A 24466-nucleotide genomic window follows, 5' to 3' on the forward strand; every position below is an offset into this window, starting at 1 on the left:
CTACCAACTTAATTGAAATGAAAGAATTTTGGTTCTCTTTTCTTCTCTAAAGTCAAAGCTAGCAATTAGATTCACTGCTAGGATATATATGTATATGTCTTTTTTCAATGGGATTATAAATTTTATTATAAATATGTAGAATGTATAATATACTTGTAATAGATTTTAAAAGGACCAGGATCCCTGCTGTGGCTTACTGAGGATGAGAATTTTGTCTAGTTTATTAGGATTTTGAATTGCAGACGGGGGTAACTAAGCTATTTCTTGTGTTACTGCACACCAGCCCAGAGAGTTGACATTAAAACTCCATACGATTAAAAAATTCATAAGTCCTTTAAAATTACACATTTTGACAGATAAAAGAACACAAAAATATTCACAAACCACTTAGCTCATGAGTGTGTGCTTTTAGAAAAAGGAAATTAAAGAAGACATTTTTTTTCCAGGGTTAGTTGTATACAACCACTTTCTTGTTGTTTGATTGTTCTGATATAAGACTAAACATATGAAAAAAAGAACGTGTATGTGGTGGTTTTCAACAATAACAAGCTCCTTTTGTGAAAATGTTTTGTTGTAGCAAAAGAGCTTTAAATTCCAAATTCTATAAATGGGTGCAGGGAAACTTTTAATGGTAAGAAATGTAAAAAGACAGAAGAAAGAACATTTGAGTGATAGTAGAAGGTATACAAAGTAGCATTCAGCCTATAAGGAATTCATTTTATGCCCTTAAATGGAAGGAAAACCATAAAAACACCTGTCCTTGAAGCCTTAGAAAATATTCACAAAGAACATTCGGTTTTTGTACATAACAATGAGAGTCACATCTCCTAAATTTCCTTCTTGGAAACATTTATGTAACAGCGATAGGGAATCGGCATCAAACCCATTTATAAGCTGTTAATAGTTTAGGCAGAAAGCATCTTCATTTATATGACTGAACATGGAATCATTATAGAGAACATCCTGGAGAGAACATATCCCCTTTGTCACAAAGAAATGATTGGTTCACAATGTACCTCAGTGGGATTAAGAGCCAGAACATTTCAATGGGAGAACATGCAAAAAAAAAGAATACCAAATAGAGAGGATAAGAACAGATCTGTGATCCAGTCCATTTTCATAATGAAGGGGATGATAATGGCTGTTGTTTGGATCCGAAGTGTCCCCACAAGGCCCGTGAGTTGAAGACTGGGTTCCAGCCCATGGTGCTCCTGTGGGATAGTAGAACCTTTAGAAGTGGTGTCTAGTGGAGGAAGTTAGGTCCCTGGGGGTGTGCCCATGATGCAGATAGTGGGACTCTGGCCTCTTTTTATCTTATTCTCTTTCTTTTCTCAGATGGCATGAAGTGAGCAGGGTTTTCAGCTACAGGTTCCTGTGGCGATGTAGTAAGTCACTACAGGCACAAAGTTGCAAAGTGATTAAGCAACCCTGGATGGAAACCTTGGATGATAAGAAATATTTCCTCCTTTTGAGCTGAGTTAACCTATTTCAGATAATTCTTATGGCAAAAGAAGGCTATCTAACAAACTAACAGTAATAGTAGTTTTTCTGCACATCATCGACAATTTTCTATCTGTGGGTGGCATTTCAGAGTGGACATTTGGTTCATCTTGATTAATTCCATTTTGGGGCCATTTTTTAAAGCTCCTAATTGAAAAAGTTAATAATTCTAGTCAAAGAAAGATTTTTATTTATTAATGAAGGATGTTATTTGCTAAAAAAAAAAAAGAGAGATAGCCAACGTTGTGATTTTCATCCTAGTATGCTGAGTGAAACATGATATGAGCATATCAATAAGAGAATGGTGTTGAAGCAGAGTCTCTTATTACTTGAGTGACTTCACTCCACTCTAAAGCACATGAACTGGGAAAGATCATAGACCCTACGTTCCCATAGTGTTACAAGAGAATTTGCTTTGGCACTGTGAGGGAAGTCATGACTCCTTGCAGCCACTCATTGATATACTGACCACTATATCACTGGGAAGTCACTTGTAATCTGATAATTTTCTTATCTGTAAGATCATTATTTTATTTTTGTTATTAACAACATAAATAAAAATGACTTATGCATCACAGCTTCAAACAATTTTCAAAATACTTTCAACTACTTCATCCTTTCTTACTTCTACATTAGCCCTCTGAAACAGATTTTATGGGGTCTATTTCTCAGAGGAAAAAATAAAGGGAACACCTGTACCATAGGATCCAAGAAGTGAGGTGTCAGGTCTATACTTCTGAAATCTATACGCTCTACATCTTTCTGCCATACCAAATCATTTGGTCAAAAGTATTCTGGTTATATCCTACTTTCAGTTAACAAGGGAAGCAATCATTCCATACTACTTGACTAAATCTAGCAATGTGGATATCCTCTCCTTTTGAGGAAACCCATACTATTCTTCAATTCCCTAATTTTTAGCAAAGTCTTCTTTCTCTATCTAAATCCACCCTTCATAATTTCCATTAGTTATTTTCTTATTTCTTCTCTTTAAGAATGTGCAACATAAATAAAATTCTGGTTCAAATGGATGACTTTTAAGTTACTCTGTAGTCTTATCAGTTTTCTGGAAATTCCTTTTTTTTTTTTTTTGATAATAGGGATTGCCCTCAGGGGCATTCTACTTATGAGCTACATTCCAGACCTATTTTATGTTTAATTTTTAAAATTTTTTTAATTTTTATTTTTTTGGTGGCACTGAGGATGGAACCCTTCTACCTCTAGGCTACACTCCCAGACCTATTATATATATATATATATATATATATATATATATATATATATATATATTTAACTTAGAAACAGGGTCTCTTAAGCCAGCATGGCTGGCTTAGAACCTGCACAATCCTCCTGTCTCTGCCTCCCAAGCTCGGGGATTACAAGCATGCACCACCATGCCTGGCCTATTTATGTTTTATTTAGAAAAGTTTTAACTAATTTGTTGAGGGCTTCCTTAAGTTGTTGAGGCTGGCCTTGAACCTGTAATTTTACTGTCTCAACCTCCCAAGTACTGGCTTTACAAGTATGGGCCACCACAACTGGCTCAGAAATTTAATTTCTAAAGTAAAATAGCTTAGAGTTCAAATTGACTATTTGTTTAGTTTACAGTGTAATGAAGGACTTTTGATATGCAAGTGAGAGAAGACATCAGTTTTGCTGTTCTCCAAAACTGTTGGTACAATCTAAAAAGACATCACATGAAAAGATGCAGGTAGTCAGTTATTTAATATGGAATTGGAAGGACTATTTCACTTCAGTATAAAGCAGAAGTAGTTTGATATTGATTTTATAAAAGGGTTATACTGTGGAAATAAGTTTTGGGACATTATAAGAAGACATCAGATTTCAGCCCCAAGACAGGAGGATGTGTGACCCCAATGGTAGCCATCAAACTTTTCTAAGCAGAAAAGTCGCATGATTTTGTCTGGAGTTTAGAATGCAACCTTGGGAGCTAAAATAACCTGTTATAAGTGTTCTCCAATTGTGTTGAAGAAATATAAGCTTCAGAGCAAGAATAGTGATGTTCTGAAGGGGGAAACAGAGGTGAAAGTCAATGATAGAACAAGTAAAGAAGTGAATTTAGAGTGCTTCAGGCACCTTCCATGAATGTTAAGAATTTGCACTGAATAACAGAAGGATTTTATTACTATATTCATATTCATTTAACAAGTACTTATTAAATGTCTACTATAGACACAGCCCCTGACTTTATGCAGCTTCTGATACAGTGGGAGGGGAAATTCAATTTAAATAGAATAAGAAGCAAAGTAGGTTTAATTAGAGGAATAAGGAGGAATATAAGGAATTAGAGGAATAAGAAGAATTGGCCAGGTTTGCCAGCACTTGGTCAGTACACAAAGGGCACAAGGGACCATGTACTCAGAAGAGCCCAGCCCTTGGATTTTAACGTCTTAGAGTGGTTGTTTTCAAATATCTAAAAGTTTTGTCTTTAAATTTGTGTTTCGTAAGCAAAATCCCAGGGGACAATAGAGTATGAAAATATGCTTAGACTGTGGGCTCAGATATAGCCCTGCTCAGACAGTCTGCCCTCAGGAGATTCTCAGCCGCCCGTTTTCTGCACTCAGTTCCCTGGCCCAGCCTAGCCTCCAGTTTTTATTCCAACTTCTACCATAACCGGGATTCATTGGACAGAGTCCTGTACGCTGCCATGACCTGCAGGAGGAACCTTGTGTGAGCACAAGGAAGGTTGGGTGGCTGTATACATGATACGTCTTGCTTCACCTTGAGATGGAGGTGAGAGCGGTGAGCATCCCTACTTGGTGCTGGCAGTTCCATAGCAGAATTTTCAGGCAACTTGATGGGTGTTTACACGCACACTCATCAAGCATGCCCCAGCATGGAGGCTACCTGTCTACCCTGTGTACACAAAGTAGTCCAAGATAAGAAGAATTTGCCCCCTTCCACTCCTAGACAGGGCAATGAACTTTGCAATTTGCACCAGGATCTGGAAATAATAGGGCAGGCCCTGGTTATAAAATAGCTAAGGTTGGCCGGGCATGGTGGCGCACGCTTGTAATCCCCGCGCTTGGGAGGCAGAGATAGGAGGATCGCGCAGGTTCAAAGCCAGCCTCCCTGGCTTAAGAGATACCCTGTTTCAAATATATATATATATATATATATATATATATATATATATATATATATATATATATATATTAAGTCTGGGAGTATAGCCCAGAGGTAGGAGGGCTTCCAGGAACCCCAGTACCACAAAAAAAAAAAAATAGCTAAGGTTGTGGATACTGTGTAAGCACATGACCTATTGAGGGCAAGCAAGGCTACTAGTTTCCCCAGGCATTTAATCTGAGAATGTGCCTAAAGCCAGATAAGGGCTATCAATGAAAAAAAGGAAGGGTGAAGAAGGTTCCAGAAAGAGGAAATCACATGTGAAGACCCAGGTCAAATCAACACAGGGAGCATTCCACAAACCAAGAGAAGTTGAGTGTGCTGTGAGTAGAGACTGAGAGAGAGAAATGGAGGGCCAAAGGGCAGGCTATGGTCAGAAAAGGGTCACAGCTTGGAAAGGAACCTGAGTAGGAAAACAAATAATGGGGTGTTTTTCCCAGTGTTTGCTACTGTTAAAATCCATCTTAACAACCCTCTGCCTGTGGAGTCCAGTTTTGACCTTTAAGTAAAGGTGTTACAGTATTCTCTATAAAAGAGCATTCTGTTGGAACTGCCCCAGCGTTCTCCCATTGTTATGCTTAGATCCTGGATCCCGGTTACCTGTCAATGTGATGAGTAGGAGCCCTTCTTCCTCAGATCTGTGCAGGCTGGATCTTCAGAAGAAAAGGGCTCATCATGAAGCCGAATGATCATAAGCCTTTCCTAAGCATCCATGCCAACATCTGCTGCAGGACTACTGTAGTTCTTTCATACAAACTCTCCCTGGGAGTTTGTGCTTTGCAAGACAACAAGCAAATGGACCCCAAGAGGAGACAGAAGTCTCTCGGAGATGCAGCCAGGCACATCTTTCAGAATTAGCAGGAAGACTGACTTTTATTTTTTAGTAAAATTTCTTTAATCACATTGACATTTAGTTTATTAGAGCTAAGTTCCTGAGCTAAGTTTATTAGACCAGTTCCTGAAGAGCTTTTACCTAAATCAGATGCCATTTTATAAAGATGAGATAATTCTGACTAAATATGCCCCCCAAAGTGTATTCAAAATAAAATAATTTCAATTATTTACCCACAGGAAGCAGCTTATTTAACCACAGTCTTTCAAGAACACTGGTATCTCCAGCGATAAGTATAATCTAGACTTAAAGCTACATTTTACTTATCCAAATGGTTAGTTTATTTTATCCTTCTGATGTCTTTCTGTGAAATATGGAAAATAATATTCCTACATTTATAGACTATCAATATAATTAAGAATAATTCATAAAATTTTACGGGTAAATGCATAAATAAAAAAATATGTATAAAATCCTTCAGAGTTGTATCCAGTACGTGGCATATTCGGTAAGTGGCACAGAAAAAGGTGAAGTAAACTAACTTTCATGACACTTTACACATGTATCAAACAAGCTGCATCTACAGTATTTACAAGACCAGCTAGGTATTATAAATTAATACAACATCCCAATGAAGCAGTTATGATATCTCCCAGTTATCCAGAAGTAACTGAGCTAAAAACGGTTCACAGCACTTGCCTAATTTCATACAATAATTCCTGAGAAAACCAAGTCTTGCACTCATGTCTTATTACAAACTATTTCCACTTTTATTATCCGTCTCATGTTAACATAGTGAAAAACAAAGTGAGGTAGAATTTTGTGATTCAGGTATCATTTGCAAGAATAAAGTCATGTTATTAATTCAGGTTCAGTCAATGAGGGAGACCTTAAATAAATTTATTTTGCTTTGTAATAATAATTGGCTGGATAATGTTTAACCATATAATTTATTTTATAATTTGGTAGATTATTTAAAGCCATCCATATCCACCATGCAAAAGTATGGTAAAGTGATCTTTTCACTTAAGTGATCTTTTCACTTAAGAAAGATGTCAAGTATTTTCATTTATTGAATGCTAATCATCATATTAGGCCCTATATTAATGACTATCTCTGTTGTAGAAAGTAATAGCACAGCCTAGAAAGAATTTAATGCTGCTATCTGGGAGAAAGAAGAGTGGCGGAACTCAGAAAGGAGAAAGAATTAGAAAAGTGAGCACAGTAGTTTGAGGTCAAGTTTCAACTTGACCTCGGTCCATCTCTTCAACCAAGAGATGGTTGAAAAGATTCAGAGTATGGCACCAAAGGTCATGTGAAATTTATTACAAAATATATTCAATAGTAATAACACGGAAAGCATAGCCTATAGGTATAAAAGTGGCAAATCCTGAATTTGCCTCATGAATTCCAAACCCAAACTTTCCATCTCCCAGCCAAACAACCAAAAGTTGTGTATCAGCTGCAAAAGAGACACTAAAAGGGAAGAAAGTAGCAAAGAGTTCTAAGATCAACACAATTCAAAAAAAAAAAAAAAGACAACAGTTGCTTAGTATTTGCTGTATTTTGGCAATAATAAAAAATTCACAGAAGGAAAGGGTACTTGAGAGTTGAAAGGGAGCTGGGATCAAGCACAATATTCATGCTCGATGCAGTGTGTGTGTGGCATGCACCTGATTAAAGTCATAGATTTCTTGGTACCCTGAATGACAAAGGTACTCTGTAAATTTCATTAACTTAATCAATAAACAGAATGAATGGGGGAGGAGGACCAGATTCATTAAAAAAAAAAAAAGGAGGGAAATTTACTTTTGCATAGGTGGAAACTTGTTTCAGGGTTCTTCACACTGGTCAAAAGGGAGAAGCAACTCATCAAGGGAGAAGGATTACCGGTCACATGAATGTAAATGTTCAAAGATATATGAGATTTGAGGTGGAAGATATATGATTGAATGTGTGATTTCCTCAGTGAGAGGACATATCAGATTTATGAATATACCATACTCCATCCCATCCATGAGAGAAATTTAAAAGAGAAATATCATTTTGGGTCATGACTTATTTCCTACATATAATAAGAATGGTTGGAAAAAGACTTTAACTGATGCCTAACTAAAAAATGTAGAAGGGAATTTTGGTGTTTTGGAGGATGGGTATAAAAATAATATGTGGAAAAAGTTAAGAAAAAAATTGAAGAATATAGACATGAAGACTGCTTATTAATTTCTTGTTCTAGAACCTGAGTGACTTGCTGTACTCTGTGCAGACCTCTTCATCCTCATCTGCAAAATGAGAGGACTCAATTAAATGATCTCCAAGGGTATTTCTAATTTTAAAAATGTTTAGATAAATTAAGTAGCAGCCCTCCACCCCATGTACTTAAAGAAAAAAGAAATGACCCATTCAGGTGGACAAGGTTTATGTAAAAGAATTATTGTTGTACTATATAGAAAAAAGATTACCTTTATAAGTAGCACTAAAGCAAAGACTGAAATTAATCTCCACGGAGATCGGAAGTGTGGCATATGCACATGAAGGATGGTTTACAGTTTAACACGGGCCAGGCATGGTGGTGCACACTTATAATCCCAGCATTCAGGAGGCGGAAACCAGAGAATCGGGGTTCCTGGACAGCCTGAACTATTTAGCAAGGCCCTTTGCAACTCAGTGAGACCCTGTTTCAAAAATAAAAAGACTAAAAAATAGGACCAGGGGTGTAGTTGGAGGTATAATGCCCCTGGGTTCCATTCCTGGTATGCAAAAAATAAATAAATAAAAATAAATAAATTATAACATGAGGATGATAAAGAGGAGTGGATATTTTGTCATTTCAAGATGTCAAAGTTTAACTGGACATGTTTAAAAAACAAGACATCAAAGTCTCATATCAAAGAATGAATTATTTCTCTGGCAGAAACTGTTAATTATGCAATACATTACCTTTAATTTCCTTATTCTCATCTCCCTCTTCCCACACTCCCAATTATATTCAGTTAACAAACAAAATATTCCACTTCCTGTCATCCCTTGTGGCAAAATGAGATTATATGTTTAAATCATGGCCAAAGAAATGTAAACTTACTACATGGTGACAGTCCTCTAGGAAGGCTGCTTACAGGAAGCCAGCTAATTCAAGATGGAAGGATCCTTTTATATATATTCCCACCTCTTTCTGCTACTACAGAAGTGAAGGCTAAAGCTATAGCAACCATATCAGATCGTGGGTTAACTCAAAGAAGAAAGTCTCATGGTAAAAATGAACAAGCAGAAAGCAAATAAACTAGATCTTTGATAAAAATTCTGGTGCCAGCAGAACAACCCAGAGTGGTTGATCTTCAAATGTCTCTTTCACCTGAACTAGGACTTGGGTCTCAACTAATCCACTTATCATTTCCACTGTTGTTTCTGTTCTTGGCTATATGCTACCAAAGCTTAATCCAACTTATTTAGATCTTAAGAGTATCAGCAACTGGAATATGGCATTGGATTGGAAGTAGAGCTGGATGGGTGCATAATTTTGAGCCAAGCAATGAAAGCCCATAATTTAATGAACCTTTTCATATACATCTAGATTTTCAGTCATCACCTGCTAAACATCGGAAGGTCACCCATATGCTGACATAGTTTACGTAAAATAGTTGAAAAAATAGTAAAAATATATATGAAGGATATTGGTATGGGTTGAAAGCAAAATACTAAAACAAAAAAAATAAGAGTGATAAATTCAAGGTGAAAGTAGTGGGTCAGTCTGAAAGTTGAAATGGAAAGATGTATCTTTGCTAAGGGAGTCACTTTTGCCTATAACCTGCAATCTAAGTTGAATGAGAGTTTGGTAATTTGGAAATGCTCAGGGTTGAAAAGACCTAATTCTTATTCCTCAAATTGAAACAGTTAAAAGAAATGTTCAAAAAATTCTAGTCTTAAGCAATAAATATGACTGGTGCCACACCATGCAAAAGTTGTTAGCCTGTTGGCATAGAGAGTGCTTTATTTCAGATGTCCTCAATGCAGCAGAGAGCAAGCTGAAAATTATTTGGCTGGGCAGAGAAATAGAGGTCTATAAATAAAAAAAAGACCAGAGTCCTCAAACTTAAAAATTCCATTTTCCCAAGATTTTTGGCTGTGTTTACTCACATTTAAAAATGACCAAAGAAAAATCATGATAAAAGCCTACCTTACTGGAGAGGGGGGAGGTAACATACTATTCAAAAATACTCCAATGAATTATGAGACCACATTCACAGGAAGTGGTTCGCAACATACGCATACTTTTAACAAAGTATATGTTCCTTGATGTTCATCCCAAATGTGGCCAAAAAGGATAACAGGAAAAGAAACTCTCCCAAAGCACAAAATCATGGGCTGCTGAAGAAAATAGGCAGGTCCTTACTGAAGACCCTGATCTTGTCAGAGGGATAAACTAAGGGTGAGCAGAGCTGTCTTCGTATCTTTAAAATAAGCTGAACAAAAAAGAGACTAACTTTTCAGAAGAATATATTAAAAGAAGAATACAGGATGAGGTCCTTAAAAAAGAAGTCAGGGAAGTATTACATAGAGTAATTGCAAAGGCCTGTTCTTCTTCTAACACGGAAATTGATGGATTTGAGAATAAGGATATTAAAAAAGATCTTTAAAGAGTCTGCAGGAAATAGAGGCGCTAGGACAAAGCATAGATGTCATGTAAAATATTTTATGACAAACTACTGACCTGAGCCAATAATTCTTGGGCTGGAGAAGGAACTGTAGCTCCATAGAAAGGTAGGTTGGGGGTGGGATGAGGATACAGCAGCATTTAGTTTCTAAATGTATTTAAAAGCAAACTGGAAGAACACAAAGAGTATTAGCTTAAATATATTTTTTCAATAAGTTATTGTTTCATTAATAAAAATCAAGGTAAAAAAAAGAATAAACAACATATGTAATAGTGTGGCAAGCCACATTAGCGTCAAAGGAAGAACTCCTCAGAAGTGTGATATTATAGAGGGTTGGAAAGCAAATGGGGAAAAGCAGTAAAATATAGGAACAGAGAGTTCATGCAAGGAGAGCAATTACTGTAGAGGTACCAGTAACTTAGTTGAGAGATATAATTGAAATACACATCTATGTAGAATTTACAATATTTTGCATAACCTGAAAAACACTTAAAGATCAAACAAGACTATGTATTAGAAAAGGATTGTTAAAAGTAGAGAGCTTTCTACAAATAAAATTAACTAATGATTGCAACAATAAGAGTTACTCCCAGAAGGCAAGTAACATTGAAATACTGCTCAATTTAACTAAAAAAGCATATTTAGCCACTACAATGTACTAAGAAAATGTTAGGCTCCACAGGATTGCATCGGTAATGAAGACTGACATTCACTTTCCCAATTTCAAGCAGGATAAGAAGCTTTAAGGAAAATGGAAGGAGCTCATGAAACTGAGACTTCTGTTGCTACTATTGTTGAGCTGCTGAACTCTCCAGAAGCATGTATATACTATTGTATGTGTGTATAGTTATGTATATGTGTGTACATGCATATGTATACCATACAATAAAGGATACATCATATACACTATTCATGATTGTTAATTTTTCTCTTAAAATAGCAATTGGAAGATCACTCATACCAGAATACAGAAAGCTATCTCATTTTATTTCTAATATCATGTTTCATTACATAATTATGCTGTGATTTATTGAATCATTGGCCATTAACGAGCATTAAAAATGTTTCCACTCATAAAACCCTAAACAAAACATGTTTCACACATAGGCTAATATAACTGCTAAGCAAATTGCTAGAAGTGAAATTCTTGTCAATTAACAAGTGGATTTTTAATTTTGATAGATACTGCCAAAAAGCTTCAGTGTGATGCACTCACTTATATTCCCACCAACAATGTATAAAATACTATAAAATGCTTTTGTTTTCAAACATCTTAACAATGCCATTTATTATCAAACCTTTTGATTCTTGCAAATATGATACCCAAAAAGCTATTTCATTGTACTTTGAATTAGATTGGTTTTATTTTTATTGGTGCATTATAATTATACATCATACTGAGGTATAGAATGATAGGAATATAAATACACCTAACACTTGGAGCATTGGTCTTACAAGTTCTGGGATTTTGGCTGAAGTCTTAGTTTCTTTATGAGACAGAGAACTGAATTAAATAATTGTGATGCCCCCTCCTGGCTCTCATGGATCATTCTAAAATCTTTCTTTCTTTCTTTCTTTCTTTCTTTCTTTCTTTCTTTCTTTCTTTCTTTCTTTCTTTCTTTTTTTCTTTCTTTTCCTCCCTTCTTCCCTCCCTCCCTCCCTTCCTTCCTTCTTTTCATTTTTTGTTACTGGGAATTGAACCCAGGGCATTCTACTCTCAGCCACACCCTAGCCCCTTTTTATTTTTATTTTGAAACAAGGTACTGCTAAGTTGCTGAGTCTGGCCTGGAACCTGTAATCCTCTTGTCTCAGCTTCCCGAGTACTGGGATTACAGGCATGTATCTCCATGCCATGGTTTATATTATCATTTCTAATAAAATACTATGTGATCAAAAACAAAACAAAACAAAATCCAAATAAATAAAAATATTTTGTTTCCTTTTCTGTGAATTATCTGACCATAATCTTGGCTCATTTTTTAAAAAATAATAAAAAGTGAGGAAACTCTCTAAAGCACATGATGTACTTAAATGAATGTATCAAAGTCAATCACTAAGTCAAGCATGGGAAGGAGGGAGGGGAAGGAAATGGGGGGAATTGGGTAAGGGCTAATTGGGTGATGTGTGCACGTATGTCTCCACCATCTTTTATCCCATTAAGATGTATTAATACAATGCATCAATAAAATTTTTTAAAAAATTAATAGTGGAGCTTTGTAGCCAGCTGTGGTGGCACACGCTTGTAATCCCAGATCCCAGCATTTGGGAGGCTGAGACCGGAGGATCGTGGTTCATGGACAGTTTCAGCTACTTAGTGAGGCCCTCCACAACTTAGGGAGACCCTGTTTCAAAAATAAAGAATAAAAAATAGGGCAGGGGTGTAGCTCAGAGGTCTAATGCCCCTGGGTTCCATCACTAGACCTGGAAAAAAAAAAGTGGAGCTTTGTATAGACCAAAAAAAGAAGTGATGAGACCATTTTCATTTATCTCGGCATTTTTTCAGCTTATTCTCCATTTGACTTCATTTTTAAAGTTATGTTGACACTTTAGAAACTTTTAATTTGGAGATCATTATACATTCATGTGCAATTTTAAGAAATAATACAGAGACTCCATATACTTTTCACCCAGTTCCCCATCACTGGTTACATTTTGCATAACTACAGATTATCCCAACTGTAAGTTTGACACTGGTGCAATTTGCCGCCTGTTCAAATGACACTGTTTCACACCCACTGTTGTGTGTGTTTGGCCCCTGTGAGGGCTCCTGAGGGCACCACTGCAGTGAAGACACACAGCAGTTTCATCACAAGGGTACTCCTGCTGTCCTCTCACATCTACAGCTCCCTCCCTTCCTTTGCCATCCCCCAGCCCTTGAAAACCACAAATCTGTTCTCCAGTTCTATAACTTTGTTGTTTCAAAATTCTATCCAAATGAAACCATACACTATGAAGTTTGTTCCCTTGATAATTATCTTGAGATCCTTCCAAGGTATTCTTTATATTAATAGTGTGTTCCCTCATCTGGCTGAATAATATTCCAGGGTATAAATCTCTGACAGTTTGTTTATCCACTCACACATTGTTGCACATTTGGGTTATTTCCAGTTGGGAGCTGTTACAAATAAAGCCGCTATGAAGGTGTGTGGATAATTTTTTGCATGAGCACAAACCTCCATTTCTCTGGGGTAAATGTTGAATAGCAAAAATTACTGAGTCACATGGTAGGCACACATTAAATTTTGTAAGAAACTGTTGTTATGTACTTTACAAGGGTAACAGTATCATTTTACATCATACCCAAAATGCATGCACGATCCCACTTCTTGGCACACTCACCAATATTTGGTGTCATCACTACTTTTATTTTAGCCATTTTGAAAAGTGTGTAGTGATACTTCATTGTGGTTGTAATTTCTCAAAAGAATAATGCCTTTGACCATCTTTTCATGTCCTTATTACCACCAATATATCCTTTTCAGTGAAATTCTCTTCATATCTTTTTTTATCATTTTGGAACTGTTTCTAATTTGTTTTATTTATTGTTGTGTTTTATGGATTCTTTATATATTCTGGATACTTACCCTTTATTGGCCATCTAGTTTACAATTTTTTAAATTTATTGATCCATATTGAGAAAAAATTGTATATACCTAATATATGCAATATGAGGTTTTGGTCTATGTATATATTTCTAGAAGATTACTATTATCATGATACTTAAAATATCCATAAGCTGGGTGTGGTGGTGCACGCTTGTAATCCCCCGTGCTTGGGAGGTTCGAAGCCAGCCTCGCTGGCTGGCTTAAGAGACCCTGTTTCCAAATAAAAATATAAAAAATAGGTCTGGGAGTGTATCCCAGAGGTAGAAGGGTTTCCAGGAACCCCAGTACCACCCAAAATAATATATATATATATATATATATATATATATATATATCCATAACTTCACATAATTCCTCTTTTGAGATGAAAACATTTAAGATCTACTTTTTAAGAAAATTCCACACATATACAAGATATTAAACCATTATCAACATGCAGTACATGAGATCTTCAGAATTTATTCATGTGTTTAACTGAAAGTTTGTACTCTTCAGTGTATATCTGTCCATTTTCTATTCCCTCCAACTTCTGGCAACCATCATTCTGCTCTCTACTTTGTGAGTTTAATATTTTTAAATCCCATGTAAATGAGAGAATTCAGTATTTGTCTTTCAGTACCCAGTTTATTTCACTAAAGCTTAATGTGCTTCAAGTTCATCCAGACTGTCACAAAAGATGGAAATTTTTCTTCTTTAAATATTGAATAAAATTCCATTGTGTATACATATCTATACCTATGTAGAGATGGATATAGATAAATGTTTATATATCTATATCTCTCTATAGATATAAATAGATATCCTGCATTTTCTTTATCTATTGATGGACACTTGCTTTGGTTCTATATCTTGGATATTGTGAGTACCATGTAATGAAGATGAAACTGCAGATATCACTTTGACTTATTGATTTCATTTCCTTTTGGGACCATATCACACTAAAAATCTGCATAGTAAAGGAAACAGTCAACAGGACAGAAAGACAACCTCTAAGGTATAGGAGAAAATATTTGCAAACTACCCATCTGATAAGGTTTTAATATAAAAATATAAGGAATCCAACTAAATAGAAAGAAAACAAATAACCTTATTAAAAATAGCCAAAGAATCTGAAAAAACACTTCTCAGAAGACATGCAAGTGGCCAATAGGTATGAAAAGATGTCCCACATCACTAATCATCAAAACCACAAAACATATGCAAACAAAATATAAATCAAAACCACAAAAAAGGTGTCACCTCACAAGTTTACATATATTGTCTCAGGATGTGAACCTTGTTTTTTTCATTTTTATTATAAATTCTTTCATGGAGCAAAATATTTTTATTTTATCTTGATGATCTAGTTTATCAATTGTTCCTTTTATAAGTAATGTTTCAGTGTCAAGCCTAAGAATGTATTGCAAAGCCAAAGATTCTGAAAAGTTTTCCTCGTGATAGTTTTCTAAACTTTTATTAGTTTTATTTTTTACATAGATGTCTGTGACTCATTTTGAGTCAATTTTGTATAAAGGGTGATTTTAGGTTTAAATATAGTTTAAACCTTAGTTTTATTATTTATTTATTTGCTTATGGAAGCCCAACTGTTGCATGGAAAACCTATCCTTCCTCTGTTGAACTGCTATTTGACCTTTTTATGAAAACCAGTTTGGTACATTTTTACAGACCCATTCTGGTATTGCTATGGTATTTCTCTGATTGTCCCTCTGCCAATAAGATAACATTTTAATTACCAAAACTGTATAGTAAGTTTGGCTTCACAAAATTATTTTTTAGCTATTTTAGTTTTCTTGCCTTTCCCACATAAATTTTTAGGCTATTTTCTCCATATCTACAAAATGTTTGCTCGGAATTTTATAGAAATCATGTTAAAGCTGTACATCAATTTATAGAAGACTGGCATCTTTATTATGATGACTTTTACCTTCCTTGGATATAGTTATCTCTCTCTCTTTAGGTCTTTACTGATTTTTTACATCAGCATTGTATTATTTTCAATATAGAAGTCCTGTATATGTTTTCTTTAGTCTATCCTGAAGCATTTCATTTGATGTGGAGTGCTTTTACATAGTATTGTGTATTTGATTTTGGTTACCACCTATTCATTCTTAGATATAAAAGTGAAATTTATTTTTGTGTGTTACTCTTGTATCCCAGGACCTTCTAAACTCGCTTATAAATTTCAGGAAGTTTTTTATTTCACTCATTTGTTCATATATTCCTTGTGATTTTTCACAGAGATTGCATATAAGGACAGTTTAATTTCTTCCTTTCCTTTCTGTATGCCTTTTATTTTCCTTATCTCATTGCACTGGTTGGAACTTCTAGTACTATGCTAGATGAGAGTGGTAAAATCGGAATGAATATCCTAATATTCACAGTGTTAGGGGAACAGCTTCAGATTTTCATCATTAATTTTTGACAGGTTGGGTCCCTCCAGCAGGGGCAAGACCTTAGAAAAGGAGGAGACTCTGCTGGGCGATGTCCTGAGAAGGGCGGTGTTCCTATGTAGCCCCACCCACAAGGCTTAAACCTTAAAAGGAGCTCGGAGGTCTACAGGAGCAGTCCAGCCCCTATCCTGGAGAGAAGACCACATTAAAATTATTTTCCCCTACCAGGTCTCTCACGCTTTTTTTGCACCAAAACCTAACAATTATCACATTAGCTTTTAGGTATTCTTTAGCAAATTAAGGTAGTTTACTCTTCCATTCTTAAATTGATGAAAATTTTGAGCATGAATGTGTGTAGGATTTTGTCAAATGTTTTCACTGCAAAAGTTGAAAAGACTAAATGGCTTTAAATATTTGAATTTACTAGCCTCTTCTTTTGTTTTGGATTCTTATGTGTCTTGAATTTAATGGGAATGTTTTTTAAGTTTTATCAGTAAAAATAATTGTGTGTGTGTGTGTGTGTGTGTGTGTGTGTGTGTGTGTGTAGGAAATTTCTATGCATCTACTCATATTTTATCACTTTTTTAAAAATAGAATTTTAGTAGAAGCTGAGATTTATTATATATGTCTTCACAATCTGCAGATGTAACTGGGTTTTATTTTCATTTTTTTGCCCTAAATTAGATTTAAGATTTCCCATTATTGAACTATTCTTGAATTCCTATGGAAAATCATTTCTTGGCCACATTACACAGTTTTCCTAAAGTGCTTTTGTGTTCTATTTGCAATATTGTTCTAGGAATTTTGTGGTGTTATTCCTTTGTGCCATTTGTTGGTAGAATGTGTGTATGTGGTGTGTGTGTGTGTGTGTGTGTGTGTGTGTGTGTGTGTGTGTGTGTGTCTTGTCAGGTTTTAGATCAAGGTTATGGGGTCTCACAGAAGGAAATTGGAAACTCCTCTTCCCATTCACTTTTGCTCTGGATTCTGCTCTCACTCTCTCCTTCCTCTACAATAGCCTCCTCTCTGCCTTGATGCTTTTATAGAATCTCTCTGGGAAGCTGTCTGGCTCGGTGCTCCTTCAGGGAGTAGGGCTATGACAACTCTCCCTTCACTATAATCCCTTTTTAAGATTTTTTTTTAGTTCTCTAGCATCAGATTTGGTAATTTAACTTCTTCTAGAAGACAATTCATTTCATGTGGGTTTTCAAAATTATTTGGATGTTTAGAAACTCATTATGTTATAACTGCATTTGTAGTTATATACCTATTTTCAATTTCGGTTTTGGTTTTCTGACTCTTCTCTTTTTTCTGAACTCAACTTACCTAATGGATAACTGTCTTTTGTAACTGAGTTTTTCATCGCAAAGAAATAGTGTGTGATCTCATGGACTATTTTATCATATTCCTAATAGTTTGTCATCTCATGTACTATTTTATCATATTCCTATACAAACATTAGTGTTATATTTCTAATTTGTCTTAAACTGTACCTCCATTTATTTTTTTCTGCTTGATTTAGTGTTTTGTTAGACTTTACCTCAGTCATTACACTAAAAATTTAAATAATTTATTTATTGATTCAGTAGTATGAGTGCCTGATACAATACATGTTTTTGAGTTCTAGGATTATACCTACTCTTCTAATATCTGATAGTTGTGAAGTTTTATAATAATTATTTCTATTTGTTTTGCAACATAAAAATTTGTTTCCTTGCCAAGCGTTATTTATACACGTATTTAAAAGTCTATGTTGTTTAGGGATGGTTTCTATAATTTGCATTGTTTACTGATTTTATTTAGTATGACTGAGAAAATGATGTGCATCTATTTGGATTTTATAAAATTTTTTATTTTGGTAGGAAATATGGTCAATCTGTAATTTTCAATGACAAATGAAAAAAACCTTCATTTTAATTGTAAGTATACATTTTGATACTTTTCAAGAATAATTATTTTAGGGCTGTAAATGTGGTAGAGTGCTTACCTGGCATGCGCAATTCCCTTGGATCAATTCCTAGCACTAACAAAGAAAAGAAACATTTTAATTTTTATTTAAACATTATTTAATATATGTCTAATATAACTATCAAGAATTATTATATTTCTGCCCACTGTTAGATTTGCTGAAAAAATTGCATTTTGAATGTTGATGATATACTATTTATTATTAAAGGCTTATAATAAACTTTAATTATAAATTTAATTACTTTTATTATTGTATTTTATCTAGTAGTGTCATGGTTTTTCCTGAAATTGAATTTTGTATAATTTTTACAAAATTACCTTTGTCTTTAACTTGAATTTGTTGACCTGTGTTTTACTTCCACACCTTATTTAATTTCAGATGTATATATTATCATACATAACACTTATGTTACTTTGAGATCCAAATTAAGGGTCTTTTATTTTTATAAGTGATTCTAGCTTATTTTTATTTACTGATCTAACAATTTACTCTTTTTACTTATATCATACTTTCAGTAGTTTATTGTATTTTGTTTATTTTTGACACATTGTCTCTATTTCCTGTGTGAGTTTTTTGTAAATTGGAAAAAATATTATTTGTTTTTAGATGTTTGCTTCTGGCAACGAGAGAGAGAGAGAGAGAGAGAGAGAGAGAGAGAGAGAGAGAGAGAGAGAGAGAGAGAGAACGTGTGTGTAAAAGTGTGTGTATAAAAATCTTCCAGGTTTTTTTATTTCAGCTTTTTTGTTTTGTGTTTTAGTTTTAATTGGTTTCAAAGAAGAGGGCTAAAATGTCCTTACTCTGTCATACACACACACACACAGACACATATAATTTCCCTAGGCCAACTGTGCATTAGAGGATATTATGAAAAGCCTTAATGAAATGACTTGGATACTCATATAGACTGTATTCAAATTTGATATCTTTAAATATTTCCCAACAAAAGGCTGACTATAATTTTGCTTCTTCCCTGGGTTAGTATAAAATTTCCATACCACATAGTCAAATAGACCACCAAATTTCCAGTAGTGATTAGAGTTATGTTACTTTTGTGTTTTGAATACTCAATAAGCATGATTGCTTCCCAATAATGTTTTCCCTGCCACAAACCTAGGCTGATTGAATTTTTGTTTTGTTTTGTTTCATTTTGCTTGCAAAGATGTAAATAATCACTTCCTGGCCCCCATCTTCCCTGTTTTACCTTTCTGACCAATAGACCAACATCCCACAAAGCAACAAAAAAGTGGTTACTGACAACATTTCAGGAAGTGCAACTTAACTTTTGGATAATTTGGCATGCTCTCTGTGAATGTGAGGACTCACACCCTGCTGTTTTGTTCATTTGAACTAGATATAATTTTATCACTATTTGGCATCCTTCCAAGTTTTTATTGCTGCTTTTTTGTTTTGTGTTTTGATTTTGAGTTGGTTTCAAAGAAGAGGGCAGAAATGTCCTTACTCTGACATATTTAAATAGTTCCTGCACAATTTAATAAACTTTCATTTAAAGTCATAGAAAGAACAATAGAACTTCCATACTACAACTAATAGAAATTTCAGGTTTTTTTTTTTTAATGTAGCCGGAAATTCTGCATTTTTAGGAAGTTCTGGGACCTTCAAGAAGACATCATTGACTTCTCCACAAACTGAGTAGGATAACGCACCAGCGTGCACAAAATTTTGTTCAGTGATACATTCACACCAAAAATTATGAAGGCTACACATTGTTACTTCTCTGCTTTATAAATGGTATGTCTTCTTATATTTTCTTGTATGGTTATGAATAAATAACATCTTTCTGTTCACAGTTTGTATTTAGAATATTTGGTATGTATTTTGCTTTCAATCATAATCCTTAGAGCCCCCAAACAAACAAATCACTTAGACTATATAGAATGATGATATCTGCTTGGTATTATTGCTCTAAGAAGTAATGTTCATTTTTGAGGCTTCATTTCAGTGTACAGCAGAATTTAGTAATACCACAATCCTCTACACCGTCTTAGTGATACTAAGTGAAGCAGTGTGAAACTCTTAGCTTTATCTGAATTCCCGTAACTGAAACTCATCATTTGTTGGTGTTTAGTTTGCCTGAAATATTTGTTAACCTACTGTCTATTGACTAGCTTCCAAATCCTCCTGCTGAGGTGATTTCCTAACAGCTGAAAACGATACTGCATTCCTCACCTGTAACAGGTGGTCCCTGAGTGGTCGTCCATCTTCCCTTGTGGTCTCTATTGCAAACTGTAAATCATGTCAGGAAATGACAGCCCCGTTAGTCAGTGAAATCTATCAATCATCATTGCAAGAAGCCACCAGTCACAACACTCACGCACTTGATCCATCTCTATGCAAGTGATAGATTTGGTCAAAAGATTGCCATTTCACATTCTGGAAAACACGAATGGATGTGAATTCATAAGTAAAACATTTTAACCTGTGATCTCATGCACATGCCATTATGTCATCTCTTCTGAAATCCAGCTGCCAAAAATAAGAAGTAGTTCATGTCAGGTTAAATGAGAATGCCTCATATATATTGATTCTGAACCACCAGCAGCCAATCCATACATTAATTTATTATCACACAAATATCTTGAGCATGTAGTCCGTGCCAAGCACTGCCCTAAGTTTTAAAGATACACATGTTAGTAATACTAATAAACTCAGAGTCAAAGAAAGAAGCAGACTCATAAGTAAAAAGCTACAAACAAGTAGAGTGTTCTTATTGAAGGTATTATGGGGGCACTAGGGAGGATGTTTTGTTCTGTGCTCAAGGGTGGGAAGGAAAACATGGAGACTAAAGTACATTTTTTGGAGGTAGGACTTGAACTAATGATAAAGGAAAAATAAGAAGTGTGCTTGATAGAGGCTGGGGCAAAGAGATAGTTGGAATGCCATTTATTAAACAGGGAAAATAATTTAGGATAGGAAAGGAACAGCAATATTACAGGAATTTACTCAGCGATGCTAGGGCTGAATGAGACCACAGCAGAGAGGTAGACTAGTGATTAGGATGGAAAGCCTTCTGACCACAAAACACAGAAGCCCAGGCTGGATCCTGTGGTCAGGATCTCCTCAAGACTTTCCTTCTGTTGTAGGGTTATGTTTGTGTAATTTCAGGCAAAGTTATTATAATTTTTGTATCTTAAAATTCATTTGTTTAAGTGCACAATTCAGTGATAACTTTTAAATTTATAGAGATGTGCAATTATCAACATAGTCCAGTTTTTTTTTAGTCTCTCACTCAAAAAGATCTCTTTATCCATTTACAGCCACCACTCTTTACTCACGCCCATGTTAAGCAAACACTCCTCTGCTTTCTGTATCTATATTTATTTTTATTTATATTTTTGTGGTACTGGGGATGGAACTCAGGGGCATTCTATCTCCAAGTAACACCCCGAACTCTGTTTTTTTATTCTTTATTTGAAACAAGGTTTATTTATTCTTTATTTTGAAATAAGTTGCAAAGGGTGTCCTTTGCAACTTATAAGTAGCTGAGGCTGTCCTCAAACCAGGATCCTACTGTCTCAGCCTCCCAGATGCTGGGATTACAAGCGTGCTCCACCACACCTGGCTTTTTCTGTATTTATAGATCTGCCATTTCTGGGCATTGTACATGAATGGAATCATATAAGATGTGGTCATTTGCATCTGGCTTCTTTAATTTAGCATATAAGGTGTTTGAGGTTCACCCATGTTGTAGTATACACTTATAGTTTGTTCTTTGTATTGCCAAATAGTATTCCTGATTTAAATATACCATTATTTATTTGTCTATTCACTGGTTTTAATGGATGTTTGGCTTGTTTTTTTATGATAAATAATGCTGCTATAAGCATTCAGACACAAGACTTTACACAGACATATGTTTCCGTTTCTATTGGGGATAGAGTCTTTGGGTCATATGGTAAATTTATGTTTAACATTTTTAAAAAGTATCAAGTCATTTTCCAAAGTAGCTACATCATTTTACATTTTCACCAGCAATGTTTGAGGCTTTCAATTACTTCTGAAGTTACTAACTGGAGGATAATTGATTTGTGTAAATCAATTTGGTAACAAGCATATATTAGTTGAAATAATAATACCATTCGGAAAGCCTTTACAGTCATTTTGGGGAGAGTCACTAGAAGAACAGTAGAAATTACATGAAGAAGGATGCATCTTAGAGAAAGAACGGAGGTAAGGAAATGTTATTCACTTCCAGTGTATGCAGCTTTGGGAATGAGACTCACTAAGATATGAGGGCAGAGCAGGAACCTGCCCCGCCAGCCACACAGGCGGAGGAAAACAGGCTTCAGCCATTTAAACTTGTCATTTATTCTCACACCAAAAAATATCTAGCATTAACAAATGTATCCCAACACTTTTCAACAACACTTATACTATCCCACTGCCATTCTTTATTGGTCCACCAATGCCATGCCGGGTATAGTAATGCACTTGTTATTGGGCATTGGCTATACTTTAGACATGTTCATTTGGTCTTAATAATAATTGTGAAAATATTATTATGCTTGATAAACACCTAAAGAAAATATGTTTATGATTTCTCCATGTTAACATTGTATTATTTGTGTTGTTAACCTTTGCGGCAATTATGTTGTGTGGCCCAAATTCCATATTCATCACTTGTCTTTATTAAGTTAGGATATAGTTAATTAATATTTCAATGAAAAGTATTTGGAAGTATCCATAAGCCTTATCAACATCCTATTCAACCATACGAGATTGTTGTAATGTGAGTTTAAATGAAAGATGAGTTGATAAAAGATAATATGATGTTTAGTTTCAAATAGCTTTTGAAACTGAAAATGAGCAGTTAGCAAAATGTATCTGCCACTTAAAGAAGACTAAGTAAAAGTCTTAATTATGACTTTATACAATGACATGACTCATACAATATGTACCCCAAAACATAAAAGAACAACAAATATGAGAAAATGAAAAAATAAGTTATTTTTAATTATATTTGATATACAATAATAAAAATAAAATATTTGCACTTTGAAACTAAAAATGTGTTAAAATAAACAAGTGTGTTCTATGATCTTTGGAAATATTTTGAATAACATAAACAATTTAAAATTTCTGAATAACCCTTCTGTTTCTACTACTAGTGACCAACTTTAAATAATCTTGACTGTCTTAAAAGTTTTATAATATAATTTTATTCCTAATGATTTGGTTTCACATGCATAAGAGAAAAATTAATACAAATCAGTAGCCAAAAATAAAAGAACAAAATAGTTTGCCAAAAGAAAGCAATACATTTATTATATAAGGTGACCCTGCATTATGATTTCCTGGAATAAAATTTTTTATAAATAGCCTGATGGCACATTCAATTGCTATAGCTTTCAGCAAATATTATTAGTCTTGTTGTTGTTAGTAGTAATGTAGATAAGCCAGAATGGATCTGGCAAACCTTTAGCCCATATTCTGTCTATGCATGATTTTATCTATCTAGTAGAGGGGTTAATATTTTAAATGATAGTTTATTTTTTTTTCTGTACTAGGGATGGAACCCAGGGGAATTCCAACTCTGAGCTATGCATCCAGCCTTATTTGTTTTTTTTTTTTTTTAAACAGGGTTTCACTGAGTTGCAAAGGGCCTCCCTCAGTAGCTGAGGCTGTCTGAGAACCATGATCCTCCTATTTCAGCCTCCCAAATGCTGGGATTATAAGTGTGCATCACTACACCCAGAGAAATGATTGTTAATCTTAAAGAAGACCCACAAGACCTTAAAGAAGCCTGTTTTGTTTCCCCATTTTTGACACAATGCAACTGAAACCTCCCTTCCCAAAAATGTACATGGTACTCAATGATTAAAGAAAGCAAACTTACCAAAAAAAAAAAAAAAGAAAAAGAAAGAAAGAAAGCAAGAAAGCAAGAAAGCAAGAAAGCAAGAAAGCAAGAAAGCAAGCAAGAAAGAAAAAACGTTTGACCCAGCAAGTTCCTCTTCCTTAAGTGGTAGCTGTGTTAATGGAAAGAATGGAAAATGACAAGCTGGGGAAAATAATGTCAAAGTTATTTTTTATGTTTCCTAAAACATGAATACATAGTCTGATAGAATACAGTAGCATGGTAAAAAAAAAATAATGATACATTTCATTAAACCAAAAAATCTATGAAACTTAAATATTTGTGGATTTTTTATTTGTTTGCAGTACTGGGGATTGAACCAAGTACCTTGAACATGCTAGATAAACATTATGCCACAAAGTTACATTCCTATCACTTTTATATTTTTTAAACTTTGCTACAGGTTCCTGTTAAGTTGCCCAGGCTGGCCTCAAACTTCCAATTCTTCTGCCTTAGCCTCCTGAGTAGCTGTGATGGAACACAAATATTTGAAATGTTGTGT

This window comes from Muscardinus avellanarius (genome assembly GCF_963383645.1).
Source record: "Muscardinus avellanarius genome assembly, chromosome: 3".
Taxonomy (NCBI): Eukaryota; Metazoa; Chordata; class Mammalia; order Rodentia; family Gliridae; genus Muscardinus; species Muscardinus avellanarius.